Here is a 13,266-nt window from a genome sequence, read left to right on the forward strand (position 1 = left end):
TTTCTCCCACGCACCACATGACTGCTACCCCAGCCGTGACAGACACTCTTTCAATGATGAGGACATACACATCATGGACAGGGAGGAACGTTGGTTTGAGCGGGCAGTCAAGGAGGCCATTTACGTGAAAAGGGAAAGACCATCTCTGAATCGAGGAGGGGGCTTAAGGGTACATCTTTCACCATCTTATAATGCTGAGATTGCAGCCATTCCCCAACCCATTTTGAATAGTGGGTCATTGATTAGTGTTTGTTGATCTGTGGTTGTTAAATGGTTGTGGCAATTTGCATATTAATGCTCAAGGAACTGACTCAGAGGCCAGTGTTCATTCAGTCATCTAGGCTACGTTCACACTGCAGGCGAAAGCGCATCAAATCCGATTTTTTTTGACCCTATGCGACCCATATCCGATCATGGTATGACAATGTGAACGGCACAAATCCGATATTTTCAAATCCGATCTGGGTCACTTTCGTATGTGGTACTGAATCCGATACATATCCGATGTTTTAGAAAGCGACTGCTGTTTGAACGATCATGTCGCATTAAATCCGTCTTTTACGTCACTGACACAAGACAGACGCCAATTATCAGCGCCGGAGAAGCCCCCGAGAAGACATCGCAAATGCTTCCTGGCCATCCCGTGTAGATGTTAGTGAAACTGTTTGGAAGACAACGTGAACATTTTATTTGTACTGTATAATCTGCAGATTCTGACAGAAATCTGCAACTATCCTTTGAAGCACCGCTCCTCTAAAACAGCAATAAGGATAATTTTTTAATGTATTTACATTATTATGTAAATAACAAAATAACTTAAAGCAAAAATTGGGAAACGTAAAGTCCGAAGTCTTAATATTAAGGGCCATCAGTCAAACAATACTGTTGGTCTGGGTCTAAACAGAGCGCGCGTTGTGTGACATCTTCTTTTTTAGCATGCGGGCCGCTTTGAGCGTTCACACTAGAGCGCGTTTGCTGTCGCATTTTATTTGTAGTGTGAACAAGCAGACAAAAAAATCGGATTTGATCAAAAATCGGAATTGAGCATTAAGACCTGCAGTGTGAACGTAGCCCTAGTTTCAGTCATTGTGCAAAGGTACTGTTTATTAGTTAGATCATGTTCAGCTGTGTTCCCTCCTGCAGTTCGCTCCCTTTTTTGCCCTTTTGTGTATTTATGTCTTCGTCTCCCACTGTCCTGCATCATGATCTCGCTCATTTCCGTGTTGTTTGTTCTGCTTGCCCTGTTAGTTTGTGTGTTTTTCCAGTTTGTTTTGTATTACTAGATACAAACTAAGCTTTTTTGAGTTAAAGAACTGCCTTTGAGTCTACGTTTGGGTCCAATCCTACCTGCTTCACGCAGCTAATTCATGCCACCTATCTCTTTCAGATAATGTAGTCCACCTGTGTGCACAGTCCTCCACTCTTATACATGGCCCTGTGTTCCTTCCTCTTCTTAAAGTCAATGTTTCTCACATTTGCATCCTTTTCATAAAATCCACCACCATCTGTCCTTCTACATTTCTCTCCTTAACACTGTACCTATTCAATACCTTGTCATCTCCTCTGTTCCCTTCACCTACATGTTCATTAAGGCAGCGGTCCCAAAAAGCCGGGCCATGGACTAGTGCTGGTCCATTAGTCATTTGGTACTGGCTGCGAGAGTTGAGGCTCGGGTGTTAAATTTATGGTTTTCAGAGTTTTTATCGTTAAGTCGGTTTCCTTGGGTCTTTTCCCGTGTTGTGGTTGTGTGTCTTTTTTTGAAAGAAATATTTACGCATTACCATAGCGACCAGAGAGCATTAAGGGGCAGAGAAGAGGATGTTACTCTCAGTGTTGTTGGCGCATTTCAGGAGGACACTGCTAATAAAGTTACACAATTACACAGTGAATTCGCGTTTATTATTATATTTACAAAATACCAGTTTTTTTGTTGGTCGTATCATTTTATTTCATTGTATTTATCTGCGACACCTTATAGGCCGGTCCGTGAAAATATTGTCTGACATTAAACTGGTCCATGGTGCAAAAAAGTTTGGGGCCTGCTGCATTAAAGTACCCTCCAACCACCACTCTCTCTCCCTCAGTGGACATTCTCTACCACTTCATCCACTTTACACCAGAATACCTCTTTTTTCGTCTATCTGACTTCTGACCTGTGGGCCGTACACAGCGACAACATTTAGCATCACTCCTTTGATTTCCAGCTTCAGACTCGTGATCCTATCTGAGCCTCTCTTCACCTCCACAACATTGTTCACATACATTTAGAGTCCTGCTCTCACCTCCCTCCACTCTCCTGCCTTTCCTTCTCTACCATTGCCTCTTTCCTCCTCTCCTCTTCCTTTGTTTTCAGCCATCAGTAGCACAGTTTCCACTGGCACCCTGTTGGCCAACAGCACCAGAAGCAGTTGTTGTTAACCCGGGGTCTGACCAGTCTGATGGGACATTCTGATTCTTTATGATCCACATGTTTGATGTGGCAAAGCTTTTATGCAGAATGCCCTTCCTGATGTAACACTCCCCATTTACCCCGGCTGACACTTGGAGTACACCAGCTTGTGGCCCCCTTGTGCCAGCATTAGTGCTTTCCTCCTTTCTGCTGCTCACAAATCACCAACCACACTTTGAATCTTTCAATTAAAACACGACTCAGAAAATGTAGCGACAGAGCTGATGAGTTTTCATGTTCCCTTTAATATAGCAAGTGACATCATGTGCAGCGGACAAAGACAAAGAGCTGCATTAGGTGTGGGAGCATATAGTTTTTCTACCGTGTGACGATGATGTCATTTTAATTCTTACAAAGTAAAAGTTTTCAAACTGAATCGCAACTCTTGTCATGTGCACCAGACTGAAGTTACTGTGCACGAAGCTCAGAAGTGTCTTATTTAGAGCTTTAAAAGAATACCACTACATGGAGGATGGATAGTTTTAGTAACATTTGGCCAGTGGGCCAATTTATTAACCACTTTGTGCTTAATTTTAGCTCTCATCTTGTTTAGTAACCCGACTAATAACATAGACAATAACACAAACATGAAATGCTCCTTCTCTTGTGCTGTTTTTGTAGTAGTGTATATGTCAGTTTTGACCAGCGGTCATGGGTCACCTCCAATAAAATGGCAAGAGACTGGAATAAAATGTATCCATCAACTAGAAGACTTTATTAAAGAGAACACGTGTTTACACATCAACACACAGCAAAGAATCCAACCCCTCTAAAAGCAACTGGCTTCCTTTTATACTCTACCTGATTCAGGTGAGCATCTGAAACAGCACAAGTCTGGGGTAAGCAAACCAAATGAAAAGATAAACCTCCACATGAGCAAACATCCAACCATAATATAACACATGACAGACATTCAGATTTCTACACTGTAAAATATAACTTGTTGTTTCAACTTAAAAATATGAGGTAAAGGGCTGCCTTAAAATTTTAAGTTAAGTCAAGAAATAGAGTTTGTTCTTATAACACAACCAATTGTTATCTTAATGAAAAATCACATGTTGTCTAAACTTTCATCTTAGTTTAGTTGACTGAGATTTGTTAGTCAGTTCAACTCCTTTAATTGTCATTTTTACTTGGGAAAACCCTTTCAGCTAAATTAAAATAATCTATTGTTTAAACTCTTGTCCTAGTTCAGTTGACTTGGGTTTTTTAGTTAATTCAAATACTTTAGTAGTTCTTTTAACTTAGGAATCTATTTTAGCTTAACTAACATAATCTGTTAGCTAAGTTGATTTAAGTTTATTAATTAACTGAGCTCCTTAAGGTAGCTGAGTGAACTTGTAAATCATTTTCATTTTAATTATCAGAGTTGATTGACTGGATGTAAAGAAAATGTGTATTAAACATCTTAAGTTTTGTTTTGTTTTTTAGCTTTCTAACATCCATTTCAGCAAAACTACCTGTTAGGTTTATCTTAGATCTCAGGTTTAAATATCTACATTCCTTTAAATTAATTTTCTGTTGTTTACAGAAAAAAAATAAAACCCCACAGATTCCATTAAAGTCTATCTGATCATTTCATACAGAAAGTTTGTTTTAAGAACATGACAAGACAATTACTAATGAGCACCCAACATTCACCATTTATTGTGTGCCATCTTAGTCATCTGAGAAACAGAAAAATCAGTGACGTAGCTCATCAGGCTCACAATCCATCAAAACTCAAAGGCTGCTCCCTGTGAAACAATAAATTTGAACTTGGTCTTGAGCCCAGTTTGGGTGAAGATTAAATTCTGACCAATACTCTAGGAGCAGTAGTGATTCTTGTGAAGTAACAACATAAAGTCTGCATTAATGTAATGTATCAACGGGACACTTGCTATTTTAGAAAAGTTATTCTTTACATTTACAAAATTTTTAAACTTCATTGTGCTCAGTCACACCTGTTAGCATAAAACTTGAAATATTAAAATAGTACAAAACCTTTGATAAGTGACAGTAAAGATCAGTTTATAACAAGTAAGACATCAAACTCTTGTATTTGTCTTCGTTTACAATTGCAACAAATTCCACAGAACCAATATCTCTGAAAATGAGTGCATGCTTCTGAAACATTTGATAATATGGATATTTCAGAAACATCAGTTTGAGTCTGCTCAATTGCAAAACAAAGGAAAAACTACTGACTTGCATGAGATAAGCATCTGCAAAGTCCAGCATTATATTGTTGTTCACATAAGTTTCTTAAACCATGAACAAATGAGTAATTGTCTAATATGGAATGTAAAGTGTAGTCATTTAGTGACATACAAAAGTGAGAATGAGAACTTGCAAGAATAAAAAAAAACAAACAGTAAAATAAAAACTGTCCTTAACACTAAGGAACATACAATTACAGTTCTGCATGGCTTTCTGCAAGAGTCTGTTTCTTAGACCATGCACTAGTGAGATGCACTGCCTTCCACCAATGTTCATTAGGATGTTCTGAATGACTTCAAAGATGTCCTTAAGTTCCTTTGGATAGTCTATGTTGAGGGCAAAAGAAGGCCCATCAGCATGGAAATGGCACTTGAGACATCCCTCAGATTAGACAGGATTACTGCCGCCTCAAGGACAACCAACACATCGATGATGTCTTCTTCTTTCACCATCGCAATGCCAACTTTCATCCTCTTAGAAAACGTGTCTTCAATACCTGTCGGCTATAAAAGGGTTCAAAGACAAAAAAAAAAAAAAAAATTACACAATTACAATTACACAATATCCCTTGTGCTTAAGAATTCATGTCTTTCCAAAGAAGAGCCATACTGATGCTTTGGATGATGGTGATTGGCTTTGGGTAACACTTATTAGTTGTTAAAGTTTTTTCAGAATGAGATATGCACCCCATGTTACAAATCCATTTCTTGCTTTAAAACAAAGACCATGTTCATAAATAACTGAGCATGTCTTCAATTGCAGAATTCAAACAAAATTTTCAATTTAAATGGTAAATGGCCTGTATTTGTATAGCGCTTTGCTAGTCCCCTAAGGACTCCAAAGTGCTTTACACATTCAGTCATTCACACACATGGGTGGATGACTGAATCGTGACTCAAGAGTTGACAGTTCGTCTTATAATTGGAAGGTTGCCGGTTCGAGCCCCGGCTCCGACAGTTTCAGTCGTTGTGTCCTTGGGCAAGACACTTCACCTGTTGCCTACTGGTGGTGGCCAGAGGGCCCGGTGGTGCCAATGTCCGGCAGCCTCGCCTCTGTCAGTGCGCCCCAAAGGCGGCTGTGGCTACAATGTAGCTTGCCATCACCAGTGTGTGAATTTAAATCTAGTTATGCTAAATATTGGCTGTGCTCTAAACCAAATCTGGCTGAGAATACATGAAATGTGCAAACTGCAGCTACACTACAGGATCAGATTATGGCTCCATAGACAATGCTTCTTTAATCAGTTTATTGATTAAAGTTTATTTTTCCCCTATATTAACAGCATGAAAAAGAGCATATAGACGTGGCTGAACAGGTTGCATAATTGGCACTGAATATCAACATCCACCTTTACCCAGCTGCCCAATGACTCTCGGCCAGTAACCTTTAATTGCTTACCCAGTCTACACAGTCTCTTTTCCAGGGTCCAGGACATTTCACCAAAGTATTGCCCCCACAGCTGTAGCAGCCACTGCAGCCCCTTAAATATCCTAATATCTCTGCCATTACAATATACAATGTGAAATCAAACGTAAAGCTGAAGTGAACAGTACAGCAGCGAAATGTCAAAGACCCTGGTGAAGACATGAATAAACACAAGACACTAATAATATCAATGCTAGCTTGCCAGTTAGTTTCTCTGAAACCCAGACCAAATCCAGTGTCAAAGATCTTGTAATAATACATTTGGTGAGGAAAAAGTACACATGTTATCATGTGGCATCTGTTGTTTCATAGATGCCACATGTTTCATTTAAAATCCACTGTGGTGCTGTCATTATTAAATTTACTAAAAGAAACAATGCTAACCTTCACAGTCTTGAAAGTGTGTGAGGGCTCTTCCTTTAGAAAATGAGGTCCTCTGTCCTCTTCCTTTGTGTAGGGCTCTGGTCAAAGAAGTCAAAAAGAAAACAAAAACACTTTTTAAACAGTGTTTATGAAGCATGTAGACAGCTCCAAATTCACAGCTTTTTGATACATAATTCCATCAATATATGATTATCATTGGAGATTTTGAATCAGGCTTATCAGGACATTCAAGTAGAATATGATATCCAACCTACCACCAATATACACAGATTCTGTAAAAGTTACCACACTAAATGTCCAGTTGTGAAATATGATGACAGACTTTACTTATCAGCTTTCTTTCAATGAGTTCATCAGTTGAACTGGATAACCTAAAACTTAAACAAAGGAGAACATTTCGCAGTTGAACACTTACATCATCATTGAAGCATTTTATGAGCCTAGTTAGCCCTCCTATGCCGCTCTTGATTTTGTACAGCTCCACGAACTTCTCCATAATGGTCAAGCACAGCAAAAAGGAACCCTTTCAGGTCAACAGATGTAAGACGGGCATATTCTGCTTCAACCTGAGCAATAGAAGAAGAGGGGTGGAGAGTACAGGCAGAATAAAAAAAAAGATTCTTTGAGACCCAAATTTAAGCAAACAGTCATCTGAGGCCCATTAGAGAAAAACACAAACACACAAAAGCAAACAAACAAAAGATGCACTTTACCTGCCGTTCAGCAAACAAGGAAGTTCAGAGAACAATAAGCTCTGTCTCGAAATCTTTTAAAGTAGAATGATTGTGAAAATGACTTATGTGATGTAAAACTTTAGTAAATGTGCGATTAAAAGAACACTGAGTAAAAGGACAAGTAACAATTTCCTTATTCCTCAGATGTTTACCTTGATGAGCAATACTGTTTTAGTCCAACTGCCTCATTAAAGTTACACAACAGGCTTTTTACATTAAAGCCAGCAAGTCCATTACATACTCCCTTTTAGATCTGAAATACTGTGCACATTCTGTGTATATGTAGTGGACAGCAATTTACCCAAAAGAGCGCAAAGTTTGCAAGTCCACCTCATTTAAATGACAAAGACAGATGTGATCATCTAGACCTGTGAAAATAAATTAATGACAAACTTGCAGTTATGGATGTTATTACAACCACAAGAACCTAAACAGTCTGCTCCATTGCTTTTGTTAATGAATCATTTGTTGGTAACACATCTGAATATTTAGTTTATGCCACCTGCATGTGATCATCAATAGTGCCATATTACTTCTTAAGAAGTACCCTGACACTACAATCTTTATATCATTTGTTCCACAGAGCTATTAAGTTACAATATAATCTGTGGTGTTTCCAGTATGACAAAATGCACAAATTGTAACTTACCATTTGACTCCACTGACAAAAATAAATCCCCAGCATCAAGTTTGGCTTCACAGACCTAAAATAAGTAAAATAAAAATATATGTTATAATTATATTGTTTTCGCCATTTATTCATGTTTGCTAATTTTCTGACATATAAACAATGTTAGTTTTGTTACAATACAGAGAATGCAGTTTAATTAAAAGGTAAATTATGCAAAAAAAAAAAAAAAAAACTTCTGCAGTATACCATGCCAAAATCAGTGTCTCTGATGCCAATTATTTTATCACTACAGCTCTTTTAGTATGGAAACTCACACAATCTAGTCATACTGATCACAAGAGTTCAAAAATAAGTCAAAATAGTGAGCTGTTGTTAAGCATAAAGCATTTCAGGGTAACAAATAACTGCACAATAGAATTAAAGCAAAAACTAAACACACTGGAGGACTATCTGATAAAAACTAATATAATGCTGGTTTGTAGACCATATTTTGTCTCAGTCCTCAGTGCACTCTTGCAGCTTAGCATGCAGCAGTTCATAACAACTTAAGTGATTACATAGGGGTAAACAGATGACAACAAGCATCCGAGTCCTGCCAAAAGTTCTTTTGAACCCAGCCAGTTATTGGAAATATTGCCAAAATGAACTTCCACCAAAATACAACAGCCTGTGAACTTGAAAGAAATTTACAAGTACAGAGACAATATGAAATAAGCTTTATTAATTAGCTGAGTTAGCTTGCTAATATCGCAACAGTGGTTGAGTGCACAACCTTAAAGCTAGCGGCACAATACTTGTGATTTGGTCAGTGCCACATTAAACCCATAAAAAGGCCATATGTCAGTTTATTAGCTCAAGTTTGGTCATGACACACAAGCTGGACCTTGTCGGCTAAAGTTACATTAGCTAAAGCAAACATTTCGGTAAAAGAGAAAACACACATCATGCCATAAATTCAAAACATGTTCCAACTTTTGTAGCTCTCTTTCCTTATAGTTATAACCAATGTTACTCACCTTGAAAGCATATTCCAAAGAAGACGATTAGAAAACGTCCAAGTAAAGTGAGCATGTCGTTAACCGCCAATTCCCCATGATGCACCTCGGTAGCAGTCACGTGAGGCAGTTTTGAATCCTGCTGTGCTCAACTTACCCACATTGTCAAGTTCACATAAGTTGCTGATTTAGCTGGACATGAGTTTTCAAGTTAGCTTTTTTGGTGTAATTGGGACGTTTTAACTTGTAATTCTATGTTATAACAACAACTTCAGTCATCTATCGTCAAACTGATATAGAATAATATGTTGAAATAACAAACATCTAGAATTACATTTTACAGTGTAGCAACTCCTATAAATAACTCAATAACATATACAGATTTCAATCACTTCTATATAAATTTAAACACCTTAACCACACTCCCCAAGCCTGGAACATTGGTTTGTTCCAGGAGCTCATAAGCAGGTGATTGAGCTGCTTTTACTCTTTTGCTCCACATCCTGCAAAAGTAGCATCCAGGAAAGGTAAGTACTGTTAACACGTTTTACATACACAAGAATTTAGGTTACAGAAAAAAAGATAATAATGTGATGTGATCACCTCTAACTCAGGTTCTTCTTCCTGACACAGGTAGGATGGCCAGTCTCCCTGGCCATCCTACCTGTCAAACGTAATTTGTTTCTCTTTACATGTAAATCCTACTGCTAAGATGAGTGATTGAAAAAGAAAAACAACTATTTTTATAGAGCAAAAAAGAGCAAAAAAAAAGATTTCTAAAGGGCACATTTATTTTATTTATTTTTATTTTATTTTATTAGTATTTTCCTCAGATGTGTATATTTTCTCATCTAAATGTCCACTGAGCTGTGTGCCAGGGGGCAGTAATGCTCCTTAACATTGGTTGCCAACCAAGAAGCAGAGGAAGAAGAAGAGGAAGCTGTGAGGCAGGAGGGAGGGGGTGAGTGAGTGAGTGATTCGTTTATGGTACGATTCAGCACAGGAGGGAGGGGGTGAGTAACTCAAATGTGCTGTTAGCATGTTAGCAGAGCGATGCTACTGTGAGCTGAGGAGCTATTGTCTTGATGTGAGCTTTCTACTCAGGTTTTTTTCTTCCAGTTCAGAGCAGAAATGTTTTTGTTAAGAAACTGGCTGTTGTTTTTTTTCCACACAATTTTAATTATAAGCTAGATATATTTCTACTAATGAAATTAGTTTGCTAACAGCAACAGGGATGAGTCAGTGAGTCAGTTGGGCTTGTGAATCATGATTCACGAGTCAGTAAAGTGATTCTCAAGTATTGAACGATTCGTTCATGATTCGCGCATCACTAATTGGAACCCCTGGTCTCCATTACAGTATACACCTGAGCCTGTCACTTTTCTGTCTGTCCTGCACTTTTGTCTTCTCTCTCTTTTTCTTTCTCTCTGATTGTAAAATCAAAGTATGAGCATGTTTTTATAAGTTAAACTTGTGTTTGAATCCTGCAGTGTATCACACATTTTATTTCCATGTGTGACAACTGCAAGTGTCCAGAGTCAGGACAGACTGATAAACCCACTTCTGCAGATCATCTGTGGTGTCTCTGAGGAAGAGCTGAGGAGACGGAGGCTTTCCACCCTTGATGATCCACCAGGACAAACTCAGCAGTGTGTAAGGAAGAGGAGGAGGAAGAAGCGCTAGCATGGGTTCATGAGATTTGATCATATGGGATTTGAAACGTTTTTCAAAGAAAATAGGAATAATATAAGATGGGGCCTGATTATTCGAGACTGTCTGGAGGAGCAGGATTATAAATTGTGGATTTCACAGGGAGCCAATGAAGAGAAGCCAATACAGGAGAAATCTGCTGTCTCTTTCTAGCCCCTGTCAGTACTCTTGCTGCAGCATTTTGGATCAGCTGAAGGCTAACTATTTCTAAGTCCCTGTGGAAACTCACATTAAAGTACAGTTAGAGCTTAATGCATTCCACTGAGTTTTCCTGAAGTGTGTTTTACAGTGCACTTTTTATAGCCTACAACAAACATTTCAAGAATGTGACTTTAAATCTGCCATTTCAAATACATTTGATTGATTTGAAATATTCTGATATCATAAGATGATGAGAGGAAAAAGGTTCATTCACTGAAAATCAAAGTTCATATTCACTGCAGTCTGACCAAATGCTTTACTTAGGTACAATATCAACATGTTAACGTTTGCTTGCTCCCAATTGTTCATTTTTTCCTCTTTCACACTGAAAGTCAGACACTGAAAACATTGGAACATTTGCACTTTGACTGAAATCACATCTGTTTTGTACGGTAACAAGTCAACAACTTTTAGTATTACTGTATAATAAATCCCATAACTGACTGTACAAATCAATCATTATATATATATTATTATTTGATAAGAATAAAGTGATTTTTGTGAGCTTCAGAAACGCAACATACTAATATTCACTGTGACGCTTGGAGTGGAAAAGGACAGAAAAACAATATGTAGATTCTGGAATAATCATAGCTTACATCTTTAAAGGACTGAAGAGCGAAAAGTTTTCAAGGAATCATTTAGAACAGTTTAAAACATCAACTGATTGAATACATGAATCTGAAAACGTGTTTCTGAGTGAAAGAGACAGACATGTACAGACTGTTTCTTTAACACGAGGACACTCTTCACTCTCAACTCAGCACAGGCACACTGAGGAAGCAGGACCAACCCAAAATCCAGGATAAAGAGTTTCAGTGAATGTGGTTTTGAAGGTTAAGAGGTGGATCAGAGTGTCAGAGGAGACTCTGTAGAAGGACAGAGTGCCAGCAGGACAGTCCACATACACTGCTACTCTGTTAGAGACAGAGGAGGAGGAGGAGGAGGAGATGGATGTTTGTCTCTTATTGTGCCTGACATAATTAGGACCATCATCAAAGCAGAGCAGACTCCAGGACTGATCATTAAATCCAAACCTACACTCATCACTGTATCCTTTCCTTCCGATTCTTCTGTAGCTCACTGATATAGAAATATTTTTGCTCCACTCGACCTCCCAGTAACAGCGACCAGTCAGGCCATTTCTACAAAGCAGCTGAGGATAACCATCAAATCTGTCTGGATGATCAGGATATGATTGAACCTCCTTCACATGTGTCACCTTCCTGTTGTTGTCAGACAGTTTGAGGTTTGTGTTTACTGTGTTTGTGTCGATTGTGAATTGACAGGAATCTGATGGAGGGAAAAAAGACACAATCCAGCTGCAGTTAACAGAATGAGTGACGTGACAGTTTGAAGAGGTTGAATGTGTGCTGCTTTGTTTTCATAATTCACATTAAAAACACACTTACACTTCTTCAGACCTGGTGTCAACCATTGTTCTCCAGCAGCCTCCACCCTGAAAGGAGGAGGGGGGTCAGACCAGCACAGTCAGCACATTACATTGCTTTCATACAAATACTGTTAGACACTGATAAAGGAACAGTCCAACATTTTCACAAATACATTTTAATCCATACGTGGATCAAACTGTTGATGATTTGGACTGATCCTGGATCTGTCAGTACACCACTGTATTGAATGAAATATGACTGATTGTAACCGTGACCTTCATTATCTTTATGTTCCTCTTCTGTTTAGCTGGAAAGTACACCTCCCTGCCTTTGCTGCCAGTTATTTTTCTCCTCTTGGTGCCATTGATTCAATTCAATTCAATTCAATTTAATTTATATAGCGCCAAATCACAACAAAAGTCGCCTCAAGGCGCTTGTGGTTATTGTACATGACCTCTGACTTCTGAGTGATTTAACTACATACACTTCACTGTGGTATAAAAACTATTGTAGATCAATACATTTATTGACTAGTATCGACCCCGAAACACAGCTCTTTCTCCTTATGTTCACATATTCCAAGCAGCGCTTCAGGAATTATCTGAAATCTGCATGAACCATGTGCCAGTCCCAAATCAAGCTCATGTAATCTTAGTTACTCAACAGTTCATCTGACACAGGTGCAGCCAAAGGCAATTAACGAGCTGAGTCATTTGAATATTATAAATCTGATTTGTTTAAATCTCCTCTCTCTGTCTGTGACAGACTATAGTTCTGCCTCCTCACTGCTAGCTAACAAATCTATGCTAATTTTACTAATGTGGATGATATTGCAAGGAAAACATATTTTGTTCAACAAGAATCACTCTCAGTTTAACTTTAGCCTATATTTCAATTGTTCACAGGACTAAAGTTACTGTGGGACAGCTCTTTGTGGAAATTAGCAGGGTTTATTGGCTTTTTGGCACCATTAGCTTCAAATTAGTATTAGCCGCTAATGCTTTTTATCTAGGTGAGAAGCGAATGCTAAATATGTCATTTATAGGACCACAACATACCCTGACAAACTCTACATTCACAGCCAAATATACAGTAAATAGGGATGGGTACCGGGTTCTGACATAAACGGTAGTAACCAGACCGA

This window comes from Oreochromis aureus, linkage group 23, assembly GCF_013358895.1.
Source record: "Oreochromis aureus strain Israel breed Guangdong linkage group 23, ZZ_aureus, whole genome shotgun sequence".
NCBI lineage: Eukaryota > Metazoa > Chordata > Actinopteri > Cichliformes > Cichlidae > Oreochromis > Oreochromis aureus.